The 26,683-nt window shown below is 35.9% G+C and overlaps 1 protein-coding gene across 5 annotated transcripts in view; it reads right to left on the bottom strand.

Moving 5' to 3' along the window:
• Positions 1-14,762, bottom strand: part of LOC110679609 (polyhomeotic-proximal chromatin protein) — a 47,295-nt gene extending 32,533 nt beyond the window's left edge. The window contains exons 1-2 of one of the 5 annotated variants that reach the window (XM_021854863.1): positions 2,937-3,380; positions 2,460-2,846 (exon numbers count right to left, since the gene is read on the bottom strand). The gene's annotated coding sequence lies outside the window, so the exon portion shown is untranslated. Of the gene's footprint in view, positions 1-2,459; positions 3,381-14,391 lie in introns of those variants that run through there. The other 4 variants (XM_021854862.1, XM_021854860.1, XM_021854864.1 and 1 more) reach the window with 4 other exon arrangements.
• Between the last annotated feature and the right edge of the window lie 11,921 nt (positions 14,763-26,683).

Here is a 26,683-nt window from a genome sequence, read left to right as displayed (position 1 = left end):
TTTCAATTATATTATCGGATATACTTTTTCATATTTATTTGAAATTGAAAAAAAAAAGATATTGATATAAGTGGCGTATCCAAAAAGCTACTCTGGAGAGCGTTTTATATTATTACCCAGACAACATTCAGGGTAAAAGAAATATTTTATAATTGATGTAGAATGGGCAAAAAAAAAACAATTTTGTGGAAGATTTTGAGATGTTCTCAACCTTGTTCCATGAATTGGAAATAAATTGAACTTGCCTTAACTAGCTTGACGATCTAAAATCCTACTTTGCTTTACATATCCTGAATAAAAGTCATTAAACAATTGAAGAATTAAACAGCTTAAGTAGCGTTTTGATAGTGGCGCAGCCATTTTTTTTTTGTGAATAAAGGGTTTGTGCCACCGAAATGAACATATTGTATCATGTACTACTGATTCAAAATAAATTCCATGATAGTGGTCGAGTTTCCCTGAGAAATCACTCCAAAATCTTCAAAAAATATAACATCTACTTTTGCGGATTTTTTTTAGAAGATTTCCTACAGTAATAACAGAGAAAATCGGAGAAAACATTAGTAGAACCAGGGAAAATTCTGTGATAGTCCTTAAGAAAATGTTCAGGGTAATCGTTGTGAATATTATTGGAAATAGTAGCATGCAATTGCTCATGGATTGGCTGGAGAAAAGTTGTAGACAAAAATTCTCTAAAAAGGGAGCCGGATCTTATTTATCGCACTTTTGATTCACTTCGGCAGTGGGGTTTTTGAAAGCTACAGACACCTACAGAGTTCATATTTGGCGTCGTATTGAAACGCTTTTTATTGCAAAGTTTCAAACAATCCGACCGAGAAAACCACCCACGTCAGCGTGGATCATGGAAGTGCCCAAGTAGCTCTGGACCCTAACCCTAAAGAAAACAGCTGAAGCAGTTTGTGAACGAATTCCTAGAAAAAAAAGGTGAAGGAATTTCTGGAGGGATCCTTGCATCCTGAAATCATTTCTGAAGAAATCTCTAGAAGAATTCTTGAAGGTTTTCCTCTGGAATCTGAGCAGAATTTGTTTAAAAAGCAGTAGGACAGTCACATGAAAGTTTTTTATAGCTTTTTACTGTAACCTCCGGAATTTTGCAAGCAAATTAATGACAAAGTGACTTGGTATCTTTTCTTGAACAGAGGCTTTGGAGAGCTTTCCTCATCGAACTTGTCAGTTAAACAGCCGACTAAATAGATTGAAAAAACAATCGATTGTTACACCAACGCTTATGGAAGTTTAACACCACAACGCTCGACTGACTAATCGCCAAATTAAATCTGGTGACCGACGAAATCAGGCGTTTAGTATGTCAACTTGGTTGGGTTTTACTTTAAATGCCGATTTATCTACCTATTTAGTAGACACATCATATTTAATCGGGTGATATTCGGTTGATTCCTATGTTAAACTTCCATATGCTTCGGTGCAGCAAGTGATCGATTATTCTAGCTGTTTAGTCGGCTGTTGAACTGTCAAATATTTAATAGAGGCCATTGAAATTAGAGAATTTTTTTTAAATTACATACATAGTGACGATGTCTCTACAAAAAGACCACAATTCAGCCCTGCTATTTTAAGTCCTACGTTTTAGAAAAACAAAAAAAGTTGTTGAGTCACAAATTTACCGTTCCTTTTATTCGTGGTAGATCATTTAGGTCTTTTCTTTAGGAAATTCAGGAAATTTCTTCTGTCATTACGACAAATATTACTGCTCATATTACCGTATGTATTTTTTTCATGACTTTCACCGACGTTCTAAGAAATTTCTCCAAGATTTATGCTTTAGAAACCTTAAAGAATTTACCTTTTTTTAAATAACCACAGAAATTACATCACAGATACGCAATTCAAGTAAGCAAACATTTTCAGAAATTTTTGAAAAGAATACTAAGCCCTTCAGGAAATTCTTCCATCGATTTGCCTAGGATCTATACATATATAGGATCTATAGAGAACTTACTGGAGGGATCCCTGTAGGAGTCCCTGAAAGTTTTCCAGAAGCAATCTCTGTAGAAACTAGTTACTTACTAGAAGAATTCCTATAGCTTTTCATCGAGGAATCTGAGAAGAAAAGTCGTGTAGGTAATAATCTATGAAGGTGTTTTCTCTGCAACCTCCAAAATGTTTCACAAAGACTCACTGCGAGGAGAATACAGAAAAAGTGAAACCATTTTAGGTAGCTGAAAAATAAACTAAAGATACCTTAAGAGAGAGAGACAAATAAAGACTGTCCAAGTCTCTAAGAAGGGATCTGTTATTCAAACAATGTTATTGTAGCACAAATTTAATAATCATTCTACACATATATCATATCATTTACATACATTTTTTATTCAAATACGTAATATCTTGTTGTTATCAATTATGACGCGAGGTATCGTTTGGGAACCTCCGTTTTGTAAACACTATACAGAAAACAAAAGAAAACAAAATCGTACCTTTAATCAACAATTTTGCAATAAAATATCCTGAAAATCTTCGATTGCCGCAAAATCACATCAGAGCAGAATCCTTTGCAGAACAAATGCCGATGGTGTCTATTCCTCTAATATTCCACCGGAGGTCATCGAAGAAAAATGTTCACTGGTCTGGTGCGCCGTGTATTTTTGAGCTCACATTTTCTTGTTTTGCGATCTTCCAAATAACACACACTAAACGACATCCAAAGAGACGTCCTCTTTTCTCACACGCAAAAAACACTGTCCGAGAGATCTTCCTTCAGGCTATTGGCTGTCGCTGGCCTTTGGCTCGATACATTATTTGGTTACCCCCCTGTAGGGTAAGGATCCGATTGTAACTCTTTTCCGTGCGGTAAACAAACGCTCCTGAGCGATTCAATGAAACACAAAATCCCCTTTCGTAATTCATTCAAAAAATTACACTCACAGCATTCCGAACCCCGTCCCGATACTCACAATATTTACTACATCACGTCAAAAATTCCGACAATTTCGAAACACAACAATTCCGCACTAGCACATCGCAGTAGGCCACTAACAACTTTTCACCCTACACTTCTTGAGCTGCTGCTGCTGCTGCTTTTCGCCTACTGGGTTTTAGTGTGATGATGGTGAGCAGGAAAAATCCTCGCGAAACAAAATCTCGATCCTCCAAATTCGCACCGGGATGCTGCACTAAACCCGACGAATCCGAATCGATTTACTGGACGCCACCGCGGACTACACAACCGACCGATCACTAGCGGAATAAACCATTTTATGGGTCTCAAAATTGGCCACTTTTCGGACTTTTTCTCCTTCCCGTCGTCGAAGGTCTGCGCTGCAATGGACACACAATATAAAGTAGTAGGCTTTTCTCGTTTTCACACACCACCTCTTCGCACTGAATTTTGACAACTGACAGATGCAAAGAACGACGACGACGACGACGGAACGGGTCTGCGAGACGATATAGGGGTATCTGGGATAATATGCACGATCGGGAAATTAATTCTCAATTTGTCAAGAATAAACAACTTTTAAGTAAATAAAAACCTGATTTAGTACTATACCATTTAATTCCACTAGAGTTTGTATCTTTCGACAGAGACGCGTATTTTGACCTCAACTATTAAGCAGTTTTCGGTTTCGTGTAATTGACTCGACTTTTGAGTGAAAAATACAACGCAGATTGACGAAAATGTTGTAAATTGTTCACACCCTGAGAATTTTACGAGTATAATACAAGAATACAGGGAGATCTCGCGTAACAATTCAAAAGGGCCAATCCTCAGATCGTTGACTCTGAGAAAATTCGATTTGAATATTATTCACCACATTTTCAATTCCTATTTTTCAGTATTCAATTCAATCAATGTGATTTCTTGCTAGTTGAGTGACGATTTACTATTACTACACGCTAATAATTGATTTTATTCTGAAAACTGACAAAAATGTGGAAAAAATGATAAGTTTAAATGCTTGGCCCATTTTCGATTTTCATCAAGGCATGGGCCTTTTTTATTGGCCAAAATAGAATTTTATTAGCGTGCTTGGCCCAAGGCTAGGCCTTTTCGGTTGGCAATGAATGAGCAAGAGAGAGTCATTGGCCTCTCACCATGCTAAGGCCAATGACAGTTTGCGAAATTTTCCGATTGTAGGCCCTCTTGATGGAGCGAGAACCAATCATTGGCCTTTTCGAGTGGGGGCCAATGAATGATTTGGAAAAAAGCGGTTATTGGCCGTTTTGAAAACCGAGTTTATAACGGTAAGTTTTATGATTATGTTGACAATGTTTGCATAGTTTGTGGGTGTTGGGAGATGCTATCGAATGGTATCAAAACCCGATTTGTTTACAATTTGATCATTGGTCCTTTAGAACTGTTACGCGAGAGATATAACAATCAATTCGAAAAGCACGGCTCTGATGTAACTTTCCCAATTGTGGGTTTCAAAAGTGATAAAATGAAAATCTATTACAAGCCTTACGAACATTATGTTTAGAAAATAATTTAAACGGAAATAATGGACTACATTTTTTTATGTTGCGTGTCTCTATAGAACAGGATATATATAGGAACACAATTGAATAACAGTTATTATTTTGAAAGAAAAATGCATTCCGTAAAACTACCATAAGATCTATAAGGCAATCTGGCATTTAATCACCATTCTCTTTTCTGCTACCGTGCGTATGAAAACAACAAGCAAAATAATCCATTTGCTCTTGTTGCTTGGAAGAGAAGGCTGCGAGAGCTTTATTGTTTAATCTCAATTTAGTATGGAAATTTTTTCAAAATTCTATTCTAAAGATACATGAAAGTTAGGGATTTACATGACAGAAAGGGAAATGGCTCATCCATTTTAATTGGTGCATTTTACGCCATGCCCCCCTACAACGACATGCGAATCGCGAGCTGAGCGAGAGCGAGTGTACAAATACCTCGCAAGGACCTTTTCTTTCTCAGGTCGCCCCAACTTGGGTACCCCCTGTCAGCTGATGACGTGAAAACCGTACGATCCGACAGGCCGGACACAGCACCCTAACGGTGCCTGTGACATCACAGCCCACGCACACAAGCGTGACTCCATTCATGGGGCGGCCCTGGACCGCTATTTTATGACAGAAGCTTGGCGAATGAAGATCGCTGCGCTGCAAGTTTGCGAGTGTGTGTGTGTGCGCGCGTTTCACATGTGCGGTTCATGATTAGCGGTGAGCCGGTGTATGTGAATGAAAAACTGACAGCACGGGATGCAGGTATTTTAATGAATGAACCACTGGAAGCCCAGCGGCTGAATATCATCACAGTAGGGGAAAACGTAGTAAAACAATGGAAAAGATAAAACGTATTCTGATAAGAATATACACCTTCTACTAATTCTTATTTTTACGATGATGATACTCTATGTCAGGGGAATTCAAGGAAATTTCTATTAACTAAAGATTCTGGACCAACCGGAAATTGGATCCACACATTAGTAGCACAGTCTGTGCCAGTAAGGCTTTGCTTTGTAGCAGCGGACTTTACTGATAGGCCTCCAAGAATCAATATATCAAGGTTTTCATCCATAAAAGTAGCCTTCGGCAGCTTGAATCAGAATGGCCAGTGGAAAGCCTATTTCAAAATCTAGGTTACATGCCAGTATTTAAAAAAAATTTCTCGTTTTAATTATAAGCTAAAAACGTAAATTACGAGAATATTTACCATCTCTAACGATTTTGAACTTTGTTATCATACACCATTGATTATTAAGGTTATAAGAAAATCAGATTGTTTATTGCATTACAATTATGTGGGCCTACTAACATTGATCCTTCTAAATTCGATTTTGATTAAAGATACTTTAACGTTCATTTTAAGTATTTGCGAAATGTTTCCATGATAATATTTATTTGTTGAAAACAAATTTATGAACCACCCATTGGGCAATGTCCAACATTTTGCTTGGAGTCAATGTTCCAAGTGTTCATCAACAATAAGTTACTCGAACAATACTGGGCATTGCGCGATTATTTATCGCGACTATGATCTTGAAAACCTTTAAAAACGCTTGTACATCGTAGCAGTTACTTTTTTTTTTTTTTTTTTTTTTTCAATTCGTTTATTTAAAGGCTCACACGCCGTACCCAGCTTAACAGAGCCGATTACTGTTTTCTAAAGGTTCAGAACCTCTATGATCAGATTGTGCTTTTTTCACCAGAAGATGAAACGATTTCCGTAAGACCAGTGTTTGGGAAACATTGATCAGCGCAAGTCTTTTTCGTTCCACAAACTTTGTTCGCCCGCCTCGATCGCCGTCGCTTGTTTGTCGTTTTATTGTTCTCGGTGGATGAGCTCGATGTATTGTCATCATCAGTCCATTCGTCGTTGTTCGTTTGGTTTTCTTCATCTGGTCCGTCCACGTCAACAAGAGTTGGTGACGTTTGCCGATCATCGTTTATCGGTGGGAAATCATCCTGCGTAAACAACCCGTCGGAAGATTTCGATGATGTTGCTGGTGTGTTGTTGGTTTGGAATGTTATTGGTGATGTTGCTGTTGTGGAAACCGGACATTTCCTGCCGGGATGAGGCGTTTGGCCGCATGAGTGGCAGGATTTTGGCTGGTTGATGTAAGACACCATTGTTGTCTCATTTCCAATGGTAATGACTGAAGGAACATGGCGAAGTAAATTCATCCTCAAGACTCGCACTCCATTTGATAGTCCGGGAAAATAGTGCTTCCACTTTTCATTCCTGATGGAAATCACCTCACCATACTTCAGCATATGATCGGCGATTTCGACGTGGCTCATTGACGGTGGGAGGTCATGGACTCGAACCGTCACCGCGTCACAATCCACGAAGATAGGAATCCGAAACTTTGTGTCTCCACAAAGCATTGTTCGCTTCCAATTATGTTCTGATTGGTAGCGAACGACGATTTCATGAGACTTCATTTCAATGAGCACACAGTTACGTAAGTGATGCAACTGTATGCTCTTGATATCCGCATATTGGAGCTTTAAATCGTTCTCCAAAAATTGTTGCACTTTGGCCACTTCAGGGCGCACTGGGAGAACACTGAAGTCGACTACTAAGGTGTTTTTTCGTGCACCGGGCATTTTCGCGAGACTGCAAACTAGAGTGGAAAAGGCAAAGAATACGTCTGACGCGCGCGGTGTCTGGCTGGCAACTGGGTAGCAGTTACTTCAAAGACAAATTAAAGACCTTCATGTCCCTTGCAAATGCCCAAAATTTTATGGCTCATAAGGTAATCTAGAATGCCGTGAAAAGTGTACTGCGATGTGTCAAACTTGGGTACCTTTTGCACTACCGAGGGAGTACCTAATCTGAGCCCGAGTGCGACGGACCTGGTTACTTCATATCATTGTGGTGTCTTCTGCGCGATTATTCCAAGGAGTTTGTGCGCGGAAGACACCAAAATTGTTTGGATTAACTGCGACGATCTAAAAGCGTTTTTTTTAAGATCGTCGGTGCCATTTTTTTGCACCTCAAACAATGAGAGAAATTTATTTGTAGTTGCAAATCTTTGGACGATAGATCGTAAGTTTGAAGTTTATAAAATATTTCTTAAAACTAACTAAAACCGCCATAGCTAGCCACAATAGAATCGTAAATGTTTTGATGAAATGTTGATTTTATTATATAACATGTTCTAGCCACTACTTTGGCATATAGGAAGAAATTAAGACAAAGAACATATGTTGAATGGATGCTAGATTGAAAATCGATTAATTGTTACGAAAGTAGAAAAAAAAAAAATTTTCATTTTGTTTTTGTACATTATTCATAATCGCGAAAATCTGCTCTAGTATTTTGATATTCACCATATCGACATATGGAGAGAAAATCGGGAATCACATCGAGATATGGAGAGGAAATTGTATGCAGAATGAAGGGACTGAAGCAATCATCGACATAGGAAGAGAAATAGAGATGTAGAACATCGAGGAGAACTCTTGCTTTGTTCTTCAAGGGAAGTCCTTCCGCCTCCAATTCTTTCGATATACAGGGCTGGTAGCAAAAAGTGGTACCGAGAAAAGTTATTTTAGTGACCAGATTTGACAAATAAGTGACTAAAAAGTGACTTGAAAATCAAACCGTAATCAGTTTTATTTCAATTCTACTATACAGTTTTACAATCAATATGATAGAGAATATTCAATATTATCTACTGCAGGTAGTAGGTCTAATTTAGTACCATATTTGAAATTGTTTATTGTACTTCCAAAATTTGAAGATATTGTCAACATATTTTTCAAACAGAAAAATTAAAATTTACGTGAATAATCCTTTTTTTAGCAGATTTCCCATCTTTCCAAAATTCCGTGAAATCAACAATTTTGTCATTTCACATATTTTCATCCAAACTTTAAAAAAAACGACATCGCTGAGATTGAATTCATTGTAAACTGTGTAGATTCCAATTTTTTTACATTACAAGTTGATAAGAATCAAAGATTCAGTCTAGAAACATTAAAACAGGGTGGCCACCAAATATTCATTTTGAAATTCCCGCTTTTTTCCCGGTTTTCCCGGTATAATTTTCAAAATTTTCCCGGTTTTTAATTGAAGGGTTCGAAAGCAAATGGTTAATTCTTTGGTCATTTTTTTTTCATTTAATATACTAAAAAATTCTACTTCAAGCTTTTCAACGGTTTTTTAGGTGATTTTTCCAGCCAATAAAAAAAAATACTCGAAAACGATTAGCTTATTTTTTTTAGCTCCTATACATTTAATTAGTATGGAATGAAAAATTGCTGAAAATACTCGATCTTCTCATGACTAGGCTTCTGTCACTAACATCCCTCTGCTTCTAACCCCATCAATTGTGTCAATAAGGCGGTTTCTACTCTTTGAACTTTTGATTCACTTAAGTAACTAGCCGTCCCAGCAAACTTTGAAAACCAAAATCCCGAAGTTTGTGTATAATTTGCATTTCCCGTTTTCTCAACTTTCTTGGAGGATTTTCAAAAATATTATCCCACTCAAACACGTCGGAGCCCTTGCGGAAAACAAAAGTGAACTCGTGACAAACAAACACTATTCCATCCTATTACCATATTTAAAGTATTTCAATTGATAATATTAGGATTTTTTTTAAATGAAGAGTTTACTGAAGTAAATAAGCTGAAGGTGAGGATGAAACAAAGCCGCAGTAAACTAAAGCAGCTGAAGAAAATTTTGAATCCAATATGTTTTAGCGCAAAAAGTTTCAAAATTCTAACTTTGAGTCTGATAAGTTAGATGAAAAATCTAGCCTTGATTGTAAGAGAAAATAACAATAAATATTTCGAAACATTGTCAGCCAATTTGAAACATTTCTAAGAAGTTCAGTGTAGCAAAGTAGCTTATTTCTACAAGATATTCAATTATAAATGTTTAAATGTTATTTGTCCACGATTACAGATGTTAAATGGCAATATCATCAACCATATTAACTTTCAATAACTTGTTTTTGGTGATTTATAGATGTTTGTTCAAAATTATTTTCCCGGTGACCATCTCAAATTCCCGGTTTTTCCCGTCTTTTTCCCGATGGATTCAAATTCCCGTTTTTTTCCCGCTTTTCCCGTTTTTCCCGGTTCGGTGGCCACTCTGTTAAAAGCATATAGATGAAGTTTCGTCAAATCTAATGTTCACAGAATAATGCTTTCTATTCAGCTTTATTAGATTCTACTTTAACGTTTCTTCCTAATAAGATCAATATTAATTGTGGGCTTCGTGGCCGTGCGGTTAGTGTCGTCAGGCAATGAGCGTATCGTGTCATGGGGTGTGGGTTCGATTCCCGCTACAGCCATTGAAACTTTTCGCGAGGAATGTTTCTCGGATGTACCATTGGAGCATGCTTGTCCGTTGTATAGTGTTAAGTTACAGTCTGTGCAGCTAAATGGCTGAAGACGGTGTCCGTGTCTTTAATATTTTGTGTAACTAGATCAAGATTAAGGAAAATGTAATTCTTGGGCATTAGTAAATATTTCAAACTAAAATAATGATAGAAGATCGAATATGATTGAAATGCTGCTTAAAACCAATGTATCAAAGACGCGTCATTCGAACGCCTACTAAGAGAGAAAAAATAGTTGATATAAGCCTGAGTGACATTGCTTTTACATCAGTAAGTTTAATGGGAGATACGGTTGGCCGGATAGCCGTAGCGGTAAACGCGCAGCTATTCAGCATGACCAAGCTGAGGGTCGTGGGTTCGAATCCCACCGGTCGAGGATCTTTTCGAGTTGGAATTTTTCTCGACTTCCCAGGGCATAGAGTATCTTCGTACCTGCCACACGATATACACGTGCAAAAATGATCATTGGCATAGTAAGCTCTCAGTTAATAACTGTGGAAGTGCTCATAAGAACACTAAGCTGAGAAACAGGCTCTGTCCCAGTGGGGACGTAACGCCAGAAAGAAGAAGAAGAACGGTTGGCCGAATAGACATTTAGCATAAAGACGACAGCCCTAATAAGCTGTACTTCTGAGTTATGCCGTTAAAGTAGTAGTTATTAGCACTAAGCTTCTAATATTTCAAACAAAATTACTAGGATACTTCCATAATTCACTTGACATAGGGGGTTATAGTTGGTCGAATTGTAACAAAATATGCAATAGAAAAATTAATACTGCGCATATTATAGTCAAATATAAACTCTGTGACTTTCAAAAACTTCCTGCCAAAGTTAATCAAACATGCCAAGAAGAGGATCCGACACCCCCAGTATGCTAATTCTTTGAAAAAAGCATCACGCAGAATAATACTGTAGGGTTGAATCTAAAAACTCACTTATTAGAACCAACAATTCTGATTTGAATTGAACCAACCCATCTGGTGGTTCGTTTCTAAGTTGGACTTTTTTTGAAACAACAAAATTCTGCGTCGAAGGTAAAACTTATGCTCGATTTTAATTTCAACAAATTACAATAGTTGTTTCAACAATACCATTTTGTTGAATTAACCAAGTTATCACTGTCGCCATTTTATAATGAGAAGATAAACAGAAAATTTTGATGCGAAAATTAAAATGTGCTGAAAATTAAAACCGAAGTGTCCGTGCGATATTTGGTGGCATATCATATATGATTATAATTCAATTTAATGACATCATCATTTCAGTAATCATATGACAAAAAGAATTCTACTATTCTTGATGGTGATGACAGTGTAAAGTGGTGTAAATATAGAAGGAAGAAAAGCTATAGGTAAATATTTGATCAAATTGCAAGACTAGGTAATATATTTTATTTATTTTTTTTTCACTTCAGAATATCCCAAATTAGCTTCGACCGGTGGTTCAGCTGTGGCGATGGTATCGGACTAGATCTTGGCTTACTATAGTTGGCTGTTATAGTTCGAAATACATTCAATTATCATTATTATCTGGAAAGCTCTTACTGCATTAAATTGTTAGAAATAATAACAAAATTTATGATTTTTCATCAATGCTTTGGTTTCGTTAATGTCAATAAACATTATTGTAGAAACAACAATGTTTTGGTTTTTGTTTCAACGCACATTTTTTGTTACTTCAATATAGGGTGTTTTTAGAATCAACAAATTATATTTTTGTTTCAATTTTATTTCTTTTTGTTTTTGACAGCTGGCTATTTTGAGAAATTTTTAGAAACAAAAATTTATTTTGTAGGAATAAATGGAAGTAATCATTGAGTCAACAAATAATACCAATAAGCCGTGAGTCAAAAATAAAATTTGTTGAATCTATACAGTCCGGAAGCACTGATGATGACAAGGACGCATTTAACGCGCAGCTCGAAAATCAAATGGAAGTGACCAAAATATATACGCGTAACGCACTGTCCAAAATACATAAAACACCCTAATTGATGCTGGCGAACCGGTTCCGCTTTCCGTTGCCGTTCTGCTATCATTGCGATTGGGCCTTTACTTGATTGTCAACGAATGACCCAACACTAAGTTGACAAGCATGTTGTAGTTCATGTCTGGCGAACATTAATGCCGTTCCGCTATCATTGCGTTTTGGACCTTTAAGCGAAGTATATGCACTTCAGCAGAAAAGTAATCGCCTATCTCGATGCGTGGGAAATTTCTTTCAAGTAATGCTCAAGAACATCCTTTTTCTTTGATCGCAGTACGCAAAAGAAATGTCAATTCAAATGGAGCTTAGGCGGCATCCATAAATTACGTAACGCTCTAGGGGGAGGGGGGAGTAGGCTCGAGCGTTACGGCTCATACAAAAATTTGAAATTTTCCATACAAAAAGCGTTACGGAGGGGGGGAGGGGGTCAAGAATTTCCAATTGTAGCGTTACGTAATAAATGGACGCTGCCTTAGTGTAGAAAATTTCTTGACCTTTTCTTGCGTAGAAATTTTTACTTTTCTTGAGCGGAACAGCATATATAGCTTTAAGCCTGATTTGCTGCTGAACAGGAATCGCTAAAGAATTTTCTCGATGATTCATTGCAAAAATTGTCTACAGCGACTCCCGTTTGAACTGCCATTACTTTTCAACGGCGTAATGCGATCAGAAAAAAGCGCATTCTTAAACAATTCCTTGCAAGAATTTCCCACGCATCAAGATAGACCGAGAAACAACTTGTCAGCAGCGAATCAGCCTTTAAAGCTGGTTTGCTACTGACAAGAAGAGGAATCGCTTATCTCGATGCGTGGATAATTTCTTCCCAGAAATGTTTCAGAAAATCCCATTTTTCTGATCGCAGTACGTTTATAATTAAAATGGGGCTCTTTCTTGACCCATTCAGTCAAGGAATCTCTTTACTTTTTTTTGAGCGAAACAGCATACTTAGCTTTAAGGTTGGTTTGCTACTGACAAGAAAAGAAATCGCCTATCTCGATGCGTGGATAATTTCTTCCAAGAAATGGTCCAGAAAATCACATTTTTATGATCGCAGTATGCAGTTGAGAAGAAATGTCATTTCAAATGGGGCTCTCTGTAGGAAATTTCTTGACTCATTCAATCAAGAAATTTCCTTACTTTTCTTGAGCGAAACAGCATACTTAGCTTTAGGCTTTAAATGTTATACGACCTTTGTATGGCTCACACGCAGATAATTTTTGTTGTATAATCTATCGAATTCATGGTAGAATTAAGAACTGCATTAACGATCTTCAACCCAATTCAAAAATCCATTAAGTTCACTATAATTTGTTAAAAAATACTGAGCAGTGCAGTAAATGTGACCATATCCATAGTAACATCCACTACAAAGCATTGTATTTGAATCCGTGACACCCACCGTACAACACGGTGTGGTCAATAGATGAGAGGGAGGCACCGATACTACACACAAAATATGACACAAAGTTATTTCGAAATGCAAGAAAACTCCAATTTGCCAACGACAATTAAGGCAGACTTGATGTAAATCGTTAGTTTTCTTTTGTTGAGTACTTTCGATCTTTCTGGACAAACATGGAAAAAGGGCCAAAGTTTTCTATGCAGTAAATTTTCGTTTTTATTGGAAAAAGTAAAATTATGAGTATTTGAATACTTTATATTCAATCAGAATAAAAAAAGCTATCGTGACAATACTTTTGAATATTGCGGCGCTTATATTAAATCCACATCCAGCGGCGGCGGTAACGCGCAGAAGATATGCGCGCAATTCAAACGCAACGTCAAAATTCAAGTAGGCTTGGATTTTTTCGTTCTTCAAGGACGCAAATGTTTCAAATTTGCTAAATCTGAAAGATTTGGTGATTTTCATTATCATTGCGACGGTATATCGACATTTTCAGATAATCGCATTACGTGGATTTATCTTGCAGAGCACAATAAGTCGATTACTTGTCACATTTGATAAAATGCTAAAATATGTTTTGATCATTTACGCGCTTTTATCGTGTTTGTCCATTGTTTAAGATCTGGGCTCACAGTGACAGTTCGTGACAGCAGAATCTCGGCTCACCTTGACGTACATACATTTCATATCGGTTTCTCCCTCCCAGGTCAAAAGTATAATGCTAAACTTGTCAAATCTAGAATGTTTCTAGTCATAAATACTACAACTCTAATTAAATAAACATAATATATTTTCTTGTGTAGTTTTGTTGACTATGTTTTGGTAGAGTCAACAGATTAATGTACTCGGTTGAAAATCGTTGGTGCAGTTCTTAATTTTACCATGGGGATTCAGTAGTTTCTACAATAAAATTCATTTAAGTGCAAGCATGCCACAATTGCAGTCGATTGCTTGTTTGATGACCAGTTCTAACCACAACTGACCCACAGTGTGCGGCGGCCAATTTGGCAGCATAAGATACAGCTTTCGTCTCCGATGAAAGACGACGGCAGAATGAGAGAGAACGCATGCATGAAAAGGAAATCGAGGAAAAGCAAAAAAAAAGTTCGATTTGGTAACAACAATATTTGCAAAATTCCCACAAAATGATGCTTAGAGTTTGATTTATAGACTGAAAACATGCTCCTTACCTTTTAATTGATGATATTCCACCAAGAATAATAGATCCGGACAGCGAAATCCTCCGTTAAAGTAAAGTTAAAATTTCACTCCTCCACGCATATTTTTATTCTTCACTCCTGCACGAAAGAGGCTGGCAAAAGGCGAATCCAATTCACGATACACTACGTTTCATCAGCACAGTTATTTGGCGATTTCATGCAAACCGGAGATCTCTCACTGGCGAAAACAGAAACAAACACTGCACTGATCTATTGTTTATCGTCTGTGCGTACAATTTACAGTCGGGGCGATCGAAATTTCGCTGAAATTGATTATGGAAATGAAGACAAAAATTTTGCACCACTCCACCACTAGTTTATAAACACATTTGACGCACACAACGGACTTTGACAGATTTTGTCAAACGCGAGTGAACGAAATTCATCGGGAAGACAGCAAACCGCGTGAACAACTGCCCAGTGGGCATCGAAAATGCGAGAGAAAGCGGATGCACGGAAAACTTCCAACGTTGTGAAATGGACCAATTGGATTGTTAAGTGAAGAAAAATCAGTTTTTTGTAGCTTGATCGAACGAGGGCTTATTCACAAATTTCATAACGCTAAAGGAGGTGGGTGGGTGTCCGTAAATTGTTATAGGTCATAGACAAATTGTATTATATTCATACAAAAGTTGTTACCAATATGTCAATATTTTGCGTTATGAATTTTATGAACAAACCCAGAGCACTTTTTGATACACTGAGACAAATCGATTATCGAAATACATTCCTCCTTCAAAATCGCACTCATGCCACACATGCCTCTTTTGTTTCCGCCTTCTCACAATAAAACTGTAAAATTGAATAATAAAAAAGACCAAAATACAGTTTTGTGTAACTCATTCTCTTTTTGTCACTTGAGCGTTTTCAATTTTGCGAGGCAGTGCAACTCTGAAAATATCGATTGAAATGATTGAGAAGCAGTTATTATGGCATTCTATACGTCTAAGTAGTGTCTCAGACATGCTTCTACAAATCATTCTACATTTTAAACTCCATTCCAAAGCTTTATTCAGGAATGTCCAATGTAACATTAGAATCGTGTTTATTCATAAATGTTACATAGGACATGTGGTTGGTTCTCTGATCAAAGGTCCAATGTAACAATTGATTAAAAGCGATGCAGTTTTGAACATTGGTCATTTTGTTAAGCTTTTAATAGATTAATTTGTTGTTAATATATCAGAACGAGTGTTCTAGTGTGCTGCTAAGTGGTGCAACGCAAATGATTTGCAATGATAATCTCGATTTGTTTACATTTGTTACTTAGGACGTTTTAAAAATTTACGCGAAAATTCAATCAGTTCTGCTCAAGTTTCCAATTAATATTCTACAAACTCACTAACCTATTGTTGAAAACTATAGGTAATTGAAAGTCTACACTCAGAAATAAAAATAGTCACAGAATTATTAAAGTTTATGCATTAATGACTATTTTCTATCTGCCTCTCTTTTATTCTGCTGTGAACTTTTACACTAACTGTCATTTCGACTGGGTTGAGGCTTAGCGATGCTTCAAACCAGGCGAATTGACAAATAGGAATAAAATTCTCTGCGTAATCAATGAGAGGCAGATAGAAAATAGTCATTAATTACTAAAATTATGTAATTATGTAATTACCCGTGTTTCTGAGTGTATATACTATACACTGGCTTGGTTTAATAAAATGGTTGAGCTACTCCAAATCTGTTTGTGTCGTTTTCGTTGTTGATGTTCACGAGTTCATTTTCCATATACGCGTTATGTGTGAAACTATATAGATTTTTGCTATGTGGATTCACACATATTTTTGATTTACAATACCTCATATTCAGTTTAGGAACCCTTCAAAGAAAAACGACAATTCTACAATGCTGTTTAACCCCTCTACCGGCAGCTTCATTTTTTACCACAAAATAAATATTCAAATCGTTATAACTTTTTTGTTTTTCAATATTTTTACACCATTTTTTCACAAGTTCTCAAACATCTCTTCTAGTTTAGGAATCCGTATCAATATTAATTATTGGTGATCTGGTTTAAAAGATATTTCGATGTTCCTTGGGGGACCGACATTTTCCATATTAAATGTCTTTGGCGGCCATTTTGTTTTTGATCAATTTATCAAAAAAAAATAAAATGTGGGCTATATAATGCCAGGTGCTACTTTGAAAAAATCACTCAAATCGGTTCAGTATTCTTGGAGATATCTGAAAATTACGATATGATCTTTTTTGAAGTTTTTAAGATCTTTATTTGGCCAGCGTGGTTCCAGAAACCTAAATGCTCATTACATAAAGACGGATGCACCAAATTACTTCATTTTTTCACAACATACTCTCATTCATGTATTGTTCCGAATGATGAACATCCGAATACGATTAAAATTCTGTAGCCTGAGAAATTAATGGGGGGTTCTAGTTACGGGTCGGTCCCCCAAGGAATTTTGGAATATCTTCAAAACCAGATGACCAATGATCAATATCAACACAGATCCTAAAATTAGAAAAGTTTTTTGAGAACTTGTGAAAAAATGGTGCAAAAATATTGAAAAACAAAATAGTTATAACGAATTGAATTTGAATTTTGCGGTAAAAAATGAAGCTGCCGGTAGAGGGGTTAATAAAGACTTATCTACCTTCATAGAACCTCTCTTTTGTTAACAACTTCGCAAATATTCAATATAACAATATTCTCTTGACATTTTTGTAGTAATGGAGAAGAAACAGTATAAATAAAATAATAAATATGTAATTAAATAAACAAATTTAATAGACCATAATAATACAAATTAAATAAGCAAAATGAAAAACGTTAATGATTGTTTAGCAACACGGTTCGAAAAGGCCGTAAAGCTTCGCATATAACGGAGTAACGAAAATTTGGTTGAAAGCTTCGCGTGGACGAACCACCAAGCTGAGTGCGCTCATTCTGTGTACGACTTTTGGAGAGGACAGTGCGTCGGTTCGGTCGAAGAAAGAAAAATCATTACCGAATACCACATTTTTTTTAAAGACACCGACACGTTAATGCCACAGACAAACAGACGTCACACTCTCATCATTGTGCATCGACCACCTTTTTAACGGTCGATTCAAAAATATGGTAGGTGGCCAATCCACCACCTGCAGCGCTCGCATCGTTTTTGTTCACGTTTGACGTTTACACACTACCGCCATCTGTTGGCCTGTCGGCCAAACGAACTAGTTTTAGCATTGGGCGTACATGTCCTCGTGACTATGATTTTGATCGAAATTTGTTCTAAGTGTTACGTCTGTTTGTCTGTGTTAATGCTTTCAGTGGACGGTTATGCCTTTTGAAGGAAGCACTACATTAGACAACGGACTAGCATGCAACGCCCAGTGACACAATCGGAAAACGTTTCTGACGAAAAGTTTTCCTGACTGAAGCGGTAATCGAACCCAAATTCCTTGACACGATGCGGCTAAATGCTCGGTAACACTAACCGCACGGCCACGAAGCCCACATTCGAGTGCTTTTTAGTTGGATTTTTTTTTTCAAACCAGCGAACATCCAACCATCGAGTCATTCCATGTAGCGGCCCCCAACGAGCGAATCCCCACTGTAATACGAAGAGAGCAACGGTGATTGAAAATATGCCCAAATGAAATATCATAGTTGATTTGACATTTATTAGACGCTGATCCTTGGCTCTCTATATACATTTATTTAAGGACAAAATTTTAATATGAATTATATTGAATTCTTTAGTCAAAAACTTCAAATCCAGATTTCTCGAGATTAATCCCAAGGATTTTTATTTTAAATTGGAGATTGACCTCAGGAATCGAACCCTCCCAAGTAACATTAGTAGCTGAATTTATTCAGCTGAAATATGGTTGAGAATGATGTGCTTAACTCTTATTCCGCTTAAATGTTTGTTGGGCTGTACTCAGTTTTGAAGGACTTTTTTTTATAATAATGGTCTGTCGGGGCACCGTTCAAATACTATACTTAGAAGCAAATTTTTCTTTGTAACAGCCGTAACATACTAACAATACTTCAGCATGGTCTTTTATTGCTAGAGCACAGCTTGTTCTAAGGGTTCATTCTTAAATTTCATAACGCCAAAAATGACACTTTTTGACACCCACCCACCCCTTCGTAACGCTGTTTGTATGAATATTTTACAAATTTTGTATGCGTTGTAACATCACGAGGATACCCACCCACCCCTTCAGCGTTATGAAATTTGTGAATTTATCCTTAATTGCTCCACTTATGATAATTGAGGCGGTTCAAAATTTATAAAAAAGTTTGAAAATCCAATCTCTCATATCCTCTATACAATCATTACCATAATAATAGTATTCTGTGAAACTTTCAGCTTTTTCTGTGAAGATTCAAAGGTGGCCGAAAGACGTAAAAATGTTGTTAGTATTGTAATGTAAGTACAGATTTATCATTCCTAGATGAAAACTCATTCCACAAACCATAATAGCACACAAAGTCATGGAAAACCATTTCTCCCATCAGTCGGATTGATTTGATCTCTTCAGCATCTACCTTTGAAAAATGAGTTTTTACTATGGAATGATAACTTTGTACTTATATCACAGTAGAAACGTGTTTGAAACCTTTTTCAAAATTTTTCCATAGCAATTTCACCGAAAAAGCTGAAAATTTCACAGAATCCTTTTTTTAAGAAAGGTGAGGGAGAACCGCCCTAATGACCATTAGTATAACCATTAGTATAGCTAGGATTTTTTTCTGGAAGGGGCCTAGGGCCTGGCAAATTCTTGTTTTACAGAAGTAATATAGATTGCTATAATCACAATTTTCACAATTTTCGAAGGTTGCATAGATTTTAATTAATTTTATTTGTCTGTTATTCCGTCTCATATCGCTGCATATCAGCGATGAAAATAGGAATTCCTTATCTAAACCAGTAAAAAACTCCTTCAAGTATTTTTATTTATTTATTTATTTTTTCAATTATACTTGTAGAGTAAGCGATCACCCTTTTAAAAATACTTCAATCGGATTTTTCGTTGTTCACACCACATCCTATCCAGTTCATACACATGTATCTCATAACGTAATATGATTTAATAACAATAAACAACAATCAAAAACATAGTATCCCCGTTAAACAATTCATTTAACTTAAACTAATTCCCTTCATTTAGCCAGCTCATGCACTCAGTTCGGAATCTTGATAGTGAATATATAGATTTGATATCTGTTGGAAGCTGCTTCCAATATGCTTCCAAGGAATTCGCGAGGAATATCCATTGTGATTATTCCACGGACTTTTCAGGTAGTCAACCATGTGCTTTAAAGAGATTTCTCTGAGAATTCTCAACGGGATTTCTTCTTGACTTATTTCCGTACTTTTTCAGTTTTTCATTATTTTCGTAGTGCCCAGTGCTTTCATTCTGGAAGAGAATTCTTTTACCACTTTTTCTTGAGTTCCTCCTGGGATTTCCACTGATATGCATGTTTGGGATTAGTAGTTATTATTCAACAGATTTTTCGTGATGTTTTCTTTAGACTATTCTGATCTGAAATTGTTTTTTTTAATATCATTCAGATACAAATCTATTGAATGAATGATTTGTATAGGATTTTCAGGAAATACTGACAGATTTCTCCAAGAAATATTACAAGGAATTCTAGGAGTCTCATTGAAATTGTATTCAAGATCATCAAGTAAGGACTCTTGCCACTAATTTTTCAGCGAGTTCACAAACAGTTTTTCGAACTTTACCTTTGAGGTTCTTCCTAATGTTTCTCTTCAGCTTCCTTCAACAAATCTTTCAATATCTGTCTAGGAAATTCTCCATTTTTTTATAACATTCTTACCTCTTTTTACAGAAAAGTCTGCCAGTGTTTATTTTTATTTCTCTTAAGATCAATTTGATGTTGCTCCCCGCATTCCTTCGAAACTCTCTCTAAAATAATACTTTGAAATTTCTTCAAAAATGCCTACCTAAGAAAAATTAACAAAAATCAATCATACTTATAAAGTTTTTTACAGAATACTTTCAGCTGTTCTTTCAAAATCTCTCCCTTGAAAATACTTTCCCGAGCAATTTGTTCAGGGATTTCTTCAGAGAATTTTCTTATTGTTTCTCCTAGGGTTTCGTTTTAGAATTTTTCCAAAACAATAACCAGACATTCATGCTAGTATTTTCTAGAGATTTTACTGCTTCAAACAGCGCAAGGAAATTTTTCCACATAATTACAATAGGATTTTGTAATCCATTCTTTAGCTTTTCCTAAATAATTTTCCAGAAATTCCTTCAGGTATTCTTTCAGGTTCTATAAATTACTACATATGCTTTCCTATTGCTAGTCCCGATGGACTGCTGATGGGATTCTTCAATGAATAACATTTAGAAATTTATCCACTCTCCATTTTTGGTTCAAAAACTACTCCAGGAATACTTCAGTATTTTTGAGAGATTTATTTATAACTTACTCAACGAATCACTCTTTATCCTTAACCAATGTATATGAGAATTCTAAAATAACACATACAAAAAAGTTTTGGAAAAAATAATTTAAAAAAATTGTTGGATAATTTCAGTTTAAATTGAATTTGAAAAAATACTCAATTCTGTCGGAAAATTCTTGAACTCGCCGCAGAATTTGGAAGAAATTTCTGACGATGTACACGTACCACACATAAAATTGAATGTTTTTTTTTTGTTAGGATTTACTACAAAAGTTCTTGTTTCAAAGGTAAAAACCGTAACATAAGTTTTTACTGAATTTAAATCTTGTAGGAAATTTTTGCATTACTCTGAAAATTTGTTGAAGAATTCCTGATGGATTTTCAAAAATTAGCAGCCGTACATGTAAGAATTATGCATTTTTTCAAAACACCTTTTAGTTTCTTCAGTTTTTGTTGTTGTTGTTGCTTTTTGGAGTATGGAATAAAATGTGCTAAGTTCCTCTAGAAAGCGTTATACGTTATACTAATGAAGGAAACACAACAAATTGTTGAAGCAGGTAGAAACAATGGACCAATGCACGAGTTCACTCGTTGACGTTTGAGCGGTGCCGTGTTGACCATGGAAACGAATGAATTTGGTACCACTCAAATGTCAAATTCATGAACTCGTGCATCGGTCCATTGATGAACAGTGAAAATTAAATGATTGATTATAATAGAGGTGAATGATTACAAGATAATTTAACCCTCTTTGATGATTAAAAAAATCGCGAGAAATTTTGTCAGATTATTTTTTACAAATTATCTTTGAAATCTAGAAGAATTCCTGTCTTGATTTCTGGATTCCTCGGATGCTGCCAGAAAGCCTCTAGGACTTCCAACTTGGAATTGCATAAGAATTTATTCAACTCCAGAATATGGATTTATTTTTTAAGGTAGATCTCTATTCGTTATTTATTATTGAATACCTCACTAAACCCCTTTCCCATTCCTAGTTTTGTTGCTTCTCCCCAAATTCCTTTACCGCTATGTTGATTTGAGGAATACTTTTGTCCTGGAGTTTTTCAACAAATTTCATTTGAAGACTCGAAGGCAAGAGACGTTTTAAATACGCTTTTTGTAAATAATTCTTGCATAGTCTGGGAATTTGAAGCTGAATTTACATGAAAAACATAAATTCAATTTCTGATGGAACTACTCTGAAGGAGTTTTTATGAACCTAGTGAAAGAAATTATGAAAGTTTTTTGAGAAAACTATTTGAAGGAATTCATAGAGGAATTTCCAGTAGAACATTCAGGGCATAGTTTCCCAAACTGTGGGTCGCGACCCCTTGGGTGGTTGTTAGCCATTGTCAGAGGGGCCGAGAAAAAAAATTGTTTAGTATTTTCTTACACTTCGAATACATTTATTTGTGGTTTTTCGTGAACAGCTATTTACGTCTCTGTAAAAGAGGATTTTAGTTCTTTGTGAAGATGATTGTCTTTAAAGTTCACTATCATTCACTATTACCATTTGAACAGCACATTGAACAATAAAAAAATAATTAAAAAAAAAAGAGCTATTCTTTGAAATCTCTTCCAAGTGATTGAGCCGCAATCACTGCTTCCTTGATCTTGAAAGCTCGTCTGAAGTTTCGATCTTGTTCTTAAGGAATACCTTTTTATTTGAATTTTTTTTTGAATTCTTTTCTTTTATTAGTAGCTCCTTATGTAGATTTTCAGCAAAACGGAGATAAAAAAAAAGTGAATAAATAAGTATTATAAATATATCTTAGTTACCTATATAAGATTGATCTGCAATACTGGACAGAATAAAGTAAGTATTGGCAGTTTTTATATACGTAATAGCCAAGATTGAAGTTTTGAATCCGGATATTAGAGCTCCGATTAACCTAGAATTTTCATCGCAGCTTGGAAACAACTTGAAATTTTCTGTGAATTTTAACACATCTTTTTACCAATAAACATTTGAGTAACTATATTTTCTAATATTGTCAAAAATAGTTAAACTTTGAATCAGAAATATTTTTAATTGACGAATTTGTGGAATAACATTTTTCAGTACATTTATTGTTTTCAAAATATTTGTTGGAGCGTTAGCAATTCCGTTTTTGCAAAATTTGGAGATTTGTGATAACCAAAAAGTTATTTCTGAGCTGCAGTTCCAAAGCAATCAAAACACTAGTAATCGAGATACATGCCTTCAAATTTGACCATTTTGTATAAAAAAGGGCCCACCAGTATTTTATTCTTTCCAGTACTGTATATTAGCCTCATAATTGTTTCTATTCTTGAACTATTACACTAAAATTGAATATTGGGTATTTATTCCTTACAATGAATTTGGAGATTTAGGACACAATACTTTAAATGTTCAAAAGTGCTTTGTTAGTCTTCATATGCTTAAGGTTATCCACATGCTATCTGTTATACTAAAAATCCGGTCTACTTTTGGAATTTTATCAACATATCAATGAATTTAGCCAAACAAATAAAGTTTTATATATTTTTTTATATGTCAGTGCTAGTGTAGTCATGAACTACTTAGATGCTACAAGGATCACGTTTTTTGATCAATTTCTTATTTTGGGAGAGGAATCATATTCCGAAAAATCAGTTTGCGAATAAAAAGAAGGCATAGAAGGAATACTTGTCCTCTAGGAGGAATTCACTCTGAAAGTTTGAACAAATCTCACACACTCAAGTTCTGAAGCCACATCACGATAGTCGTTTAGGAAATCGATTGCAAAAAATTCATCAAAGAACATCGATGGGTAAATTAAAAAAAAGTCTGCTACTTATCTGTCAGAAATCAGTCAAATATTTTTTTGGAATTACATAGGAATTTAAAATACCCTGTTCCTACGCCATTGCTGAAAACCCAATGCTGTCTAGGTTCTTGTTCTCTACGCAGCACATGTGCGTCTGGAACACACTTTCCACTTTCTTATGCGTATGGCTATTACTCGCGCATGGCGTACACTTACTCTCGGGAAGAGCATCAACCAGAGAGCGCGCAAATAGGCGGCACATGCGGTACTTTACCTATCCATAGTCCGTTTGAAGCGCGAATATATTCCCTTTGTACTAAGTCGTCACCTCCGCAGTCTCAGCTGAGCAGCGTTGAAGAGTAGCTCGTAGCTCCTCCCGTGGGATCACGATTTTCCTGGGCTCAAGTCGCGCGATATTTGTTATAGTTTTAAAAAGTGAAAATTACCCATCATTTAAAGCCGACCAAACCGCGTTCGTGTCAGTTAGGTTTATTTTTGAAACACTGTAGAAACCGTAGTGGACAAAGTTAGATCGTTGGAAGTGTGGTTGTGAAACGAGATCAATGATGCTGCTGAAAAAGATTCCGTTATCAGGTTGGTTCCGAGAGTGATAATGGTTTGTGTCTAACATTAACAAGGAATTGGCGAACAATTTGCAGTATTAATATGAGTCGATCGTTTCAAGGAAAAAATGGCGAGTCGTACGTGCGTTCTGTCATGTTTCTTTCTTGTCTGCATGGTGTCCAGTTCACGATCATCGCCAGTTGATCCACCGCTGCAAAACATGCGCCAAAGACGCAACGGAAAGCAATGCTATGATAATTGTGGTTGTACTCATTCCATGTATATCTAGTTGATTTGAACTCTCGTCGGTCTTCGCAACGGAACTCGATCGTACAGTGGCCGTTGCATTCTATCTGCATTTAAAAAGTGAATCGCAATTTCTTCAACCGAAGACGGTCGAACAAAAGCAAAGAAGCAAAACAGTACTGACCTTTGGTATCAACCTATGGAAACGCGGTTGACGTGATCGTTATTCTGACCTTGCATGTATTACAATCAAGCTGGCGAGCCGGCCGGGCAGTTGAACGGGATTTGAATTGAATTTTACGATCGTTTACTCGATCACTTATCGTAGGCTTTCGGACGCATTCTCGAGACCCATGTACTGCTGCGCGTGTGCTTTCATTTATTAATTAATTCAATCGCAGTCCGCCCGGTATGTAATTACGATCAACAAAAGGAGCAACGCAACCCTAAGCTTTCAAAACACCCAATAATCTACATGTTCGAGTGTATACTACCATGAATAAAAAAAAATTCCTGAGAGTATTCAACTCCTTAAATTTTACACATATTACAAATATACACATATCTTATATATTTAGATATTCGTTGCGTTTGTGATATGTTGTGGCTAAATTGAATTTGACTTCTTCCATTTTTCAACCAATCATTTTCAACAACGAGGAGGGCTTGTCCAACGATTGTACGCTCGAACAACAAATTTAGAACAGAACGAAAATAAAAATATAACACCGATCGCCTAACGAAAACGTTTATACGCACTTGGTCTCCATCCTCCAACTCTCCAACAAGAGTATGGGTTGAAAGGCATGTAGCGTAAATTTCTCGGGTCGCCATGTGGGACGTGTCACTTAATTCTTGATAAATTTTGATTGATTTATACCAGAGGTTCTCGACCTGCAAAATGCGACTTAGTATGTTGTCATACATGAGGTATATGATTCTGTTTTGAATCTACAACCATGAACGTTTCTAGAGGGGTGCACGGGGCCGTTGCACACCTCCCTCCAGCCCTTGAACGACAGAACATAAAATGGAAAGGTACCGTGGGGTAAGTGGAAACAGAAAAATGAATAGTCAACTTCATTGTCATGTACAGCTAACGTGAATAATGTAATTCAAGCTTTTTTCTGTGGGTAACAAATGAGGGACTAATATACTTCAAATCGTCATTTATTTCGATTTTTATAATTGTTATGTATTGAGCATGAGGGACTTGAAAATTGTTCCATTTGCCCCACCATAAGTGGATCACCAATGAAAAAAATCTGTTCTCAAAACAAATGTGGCGTAATTATGTATAGTTAGAATGATATTTCTCTCGTTCTTGTTATTAGTGCTAGTTTTGATAAATTTTGATACTTCAAATTGAAAAGTATATTTGTTTTATCAAAATATTATATAAAATATGTAAACATTGGTTCACACTAATCCGAATAAAAAAAAACATTGTACAGTGAAACCTCCATGAGTCGATATTGAAGGGACCATCGACTCATAGAAATATCGATTCAAGGAACAGAAATCCTTAGGAAAGCTGTTTCAAGGGACCATCATAGTAACCATGAAATTTTGTTTCTAGTATGGTTCCATGAGTCGATATCGAGTCATGGAACATCGACTCATGGAGGTTTAACTGTACCTAGAATAATTTGGAGTAGATTCATCCATTTATACACATAAGTTATACAAAAATATTTAAAGATTATTCCCAACGATGTTTTCGAAAAACTCGTAGTTTAAAAAAAATAATAACATTCTCTCTTGTATAACAAACTTAAATCTTTTAATGCTATTTATGAATATATTTGTAAAGTCGATGGGGGTGATAATGGATCTAGGGGGTGAAATTGGGTCAAAACGGAAAAATATGATTTATGAAATAATGCAGCTAATAATGCTAATATTACTAAAATTGATAATTCATATGTTAGGGAACATATTATTACACGTAATCCATCAAAATATACATGTTTAGAAATAGTAGTTTTTGTTTACTATATCAATAGACTTGTATGTTAAAACTAGATAAAATTTATCTTAAACATTAAATTTCTCCTGTGCAAAGTATAACACATGTACTTTAACCTGTATCGTTGTATTAGTAGAAGGTTGAAAGTCTTTTCACTACACTTGACACGTATTTTCCGGAATCTAATTGATTTTTCCACAAAAAAAAATATATTTTTTTCGGTACGGTGTCTAAAACATTGAAAATGGGGGTGAGATTGGGTCAAGCAAGAACGATAGTCAATTAAATTGCAAGACCATTTTTTTGACATT

The sequence above is a fragment of the Aedes aegypti genome, chromosome 3 (assembly GCF_002204515.2).
Source record: "Aedes aegypti strain LVP_AGWG chromosome 3, AaegL5.0 Primary Assembly, whole genome shotgun sequence".
Taxonomy (NCBI): domain Eukaryota; kingdom Metazoa; phylum Arthropoda; class Insecta; order Diptera; family Culicidae; genus Aedes; species Aedes aegypti.
Note: the sequence above shows the minus strand (reverse complement) of the source record. Positions and strands in the feature narration are given on the sequence as shown.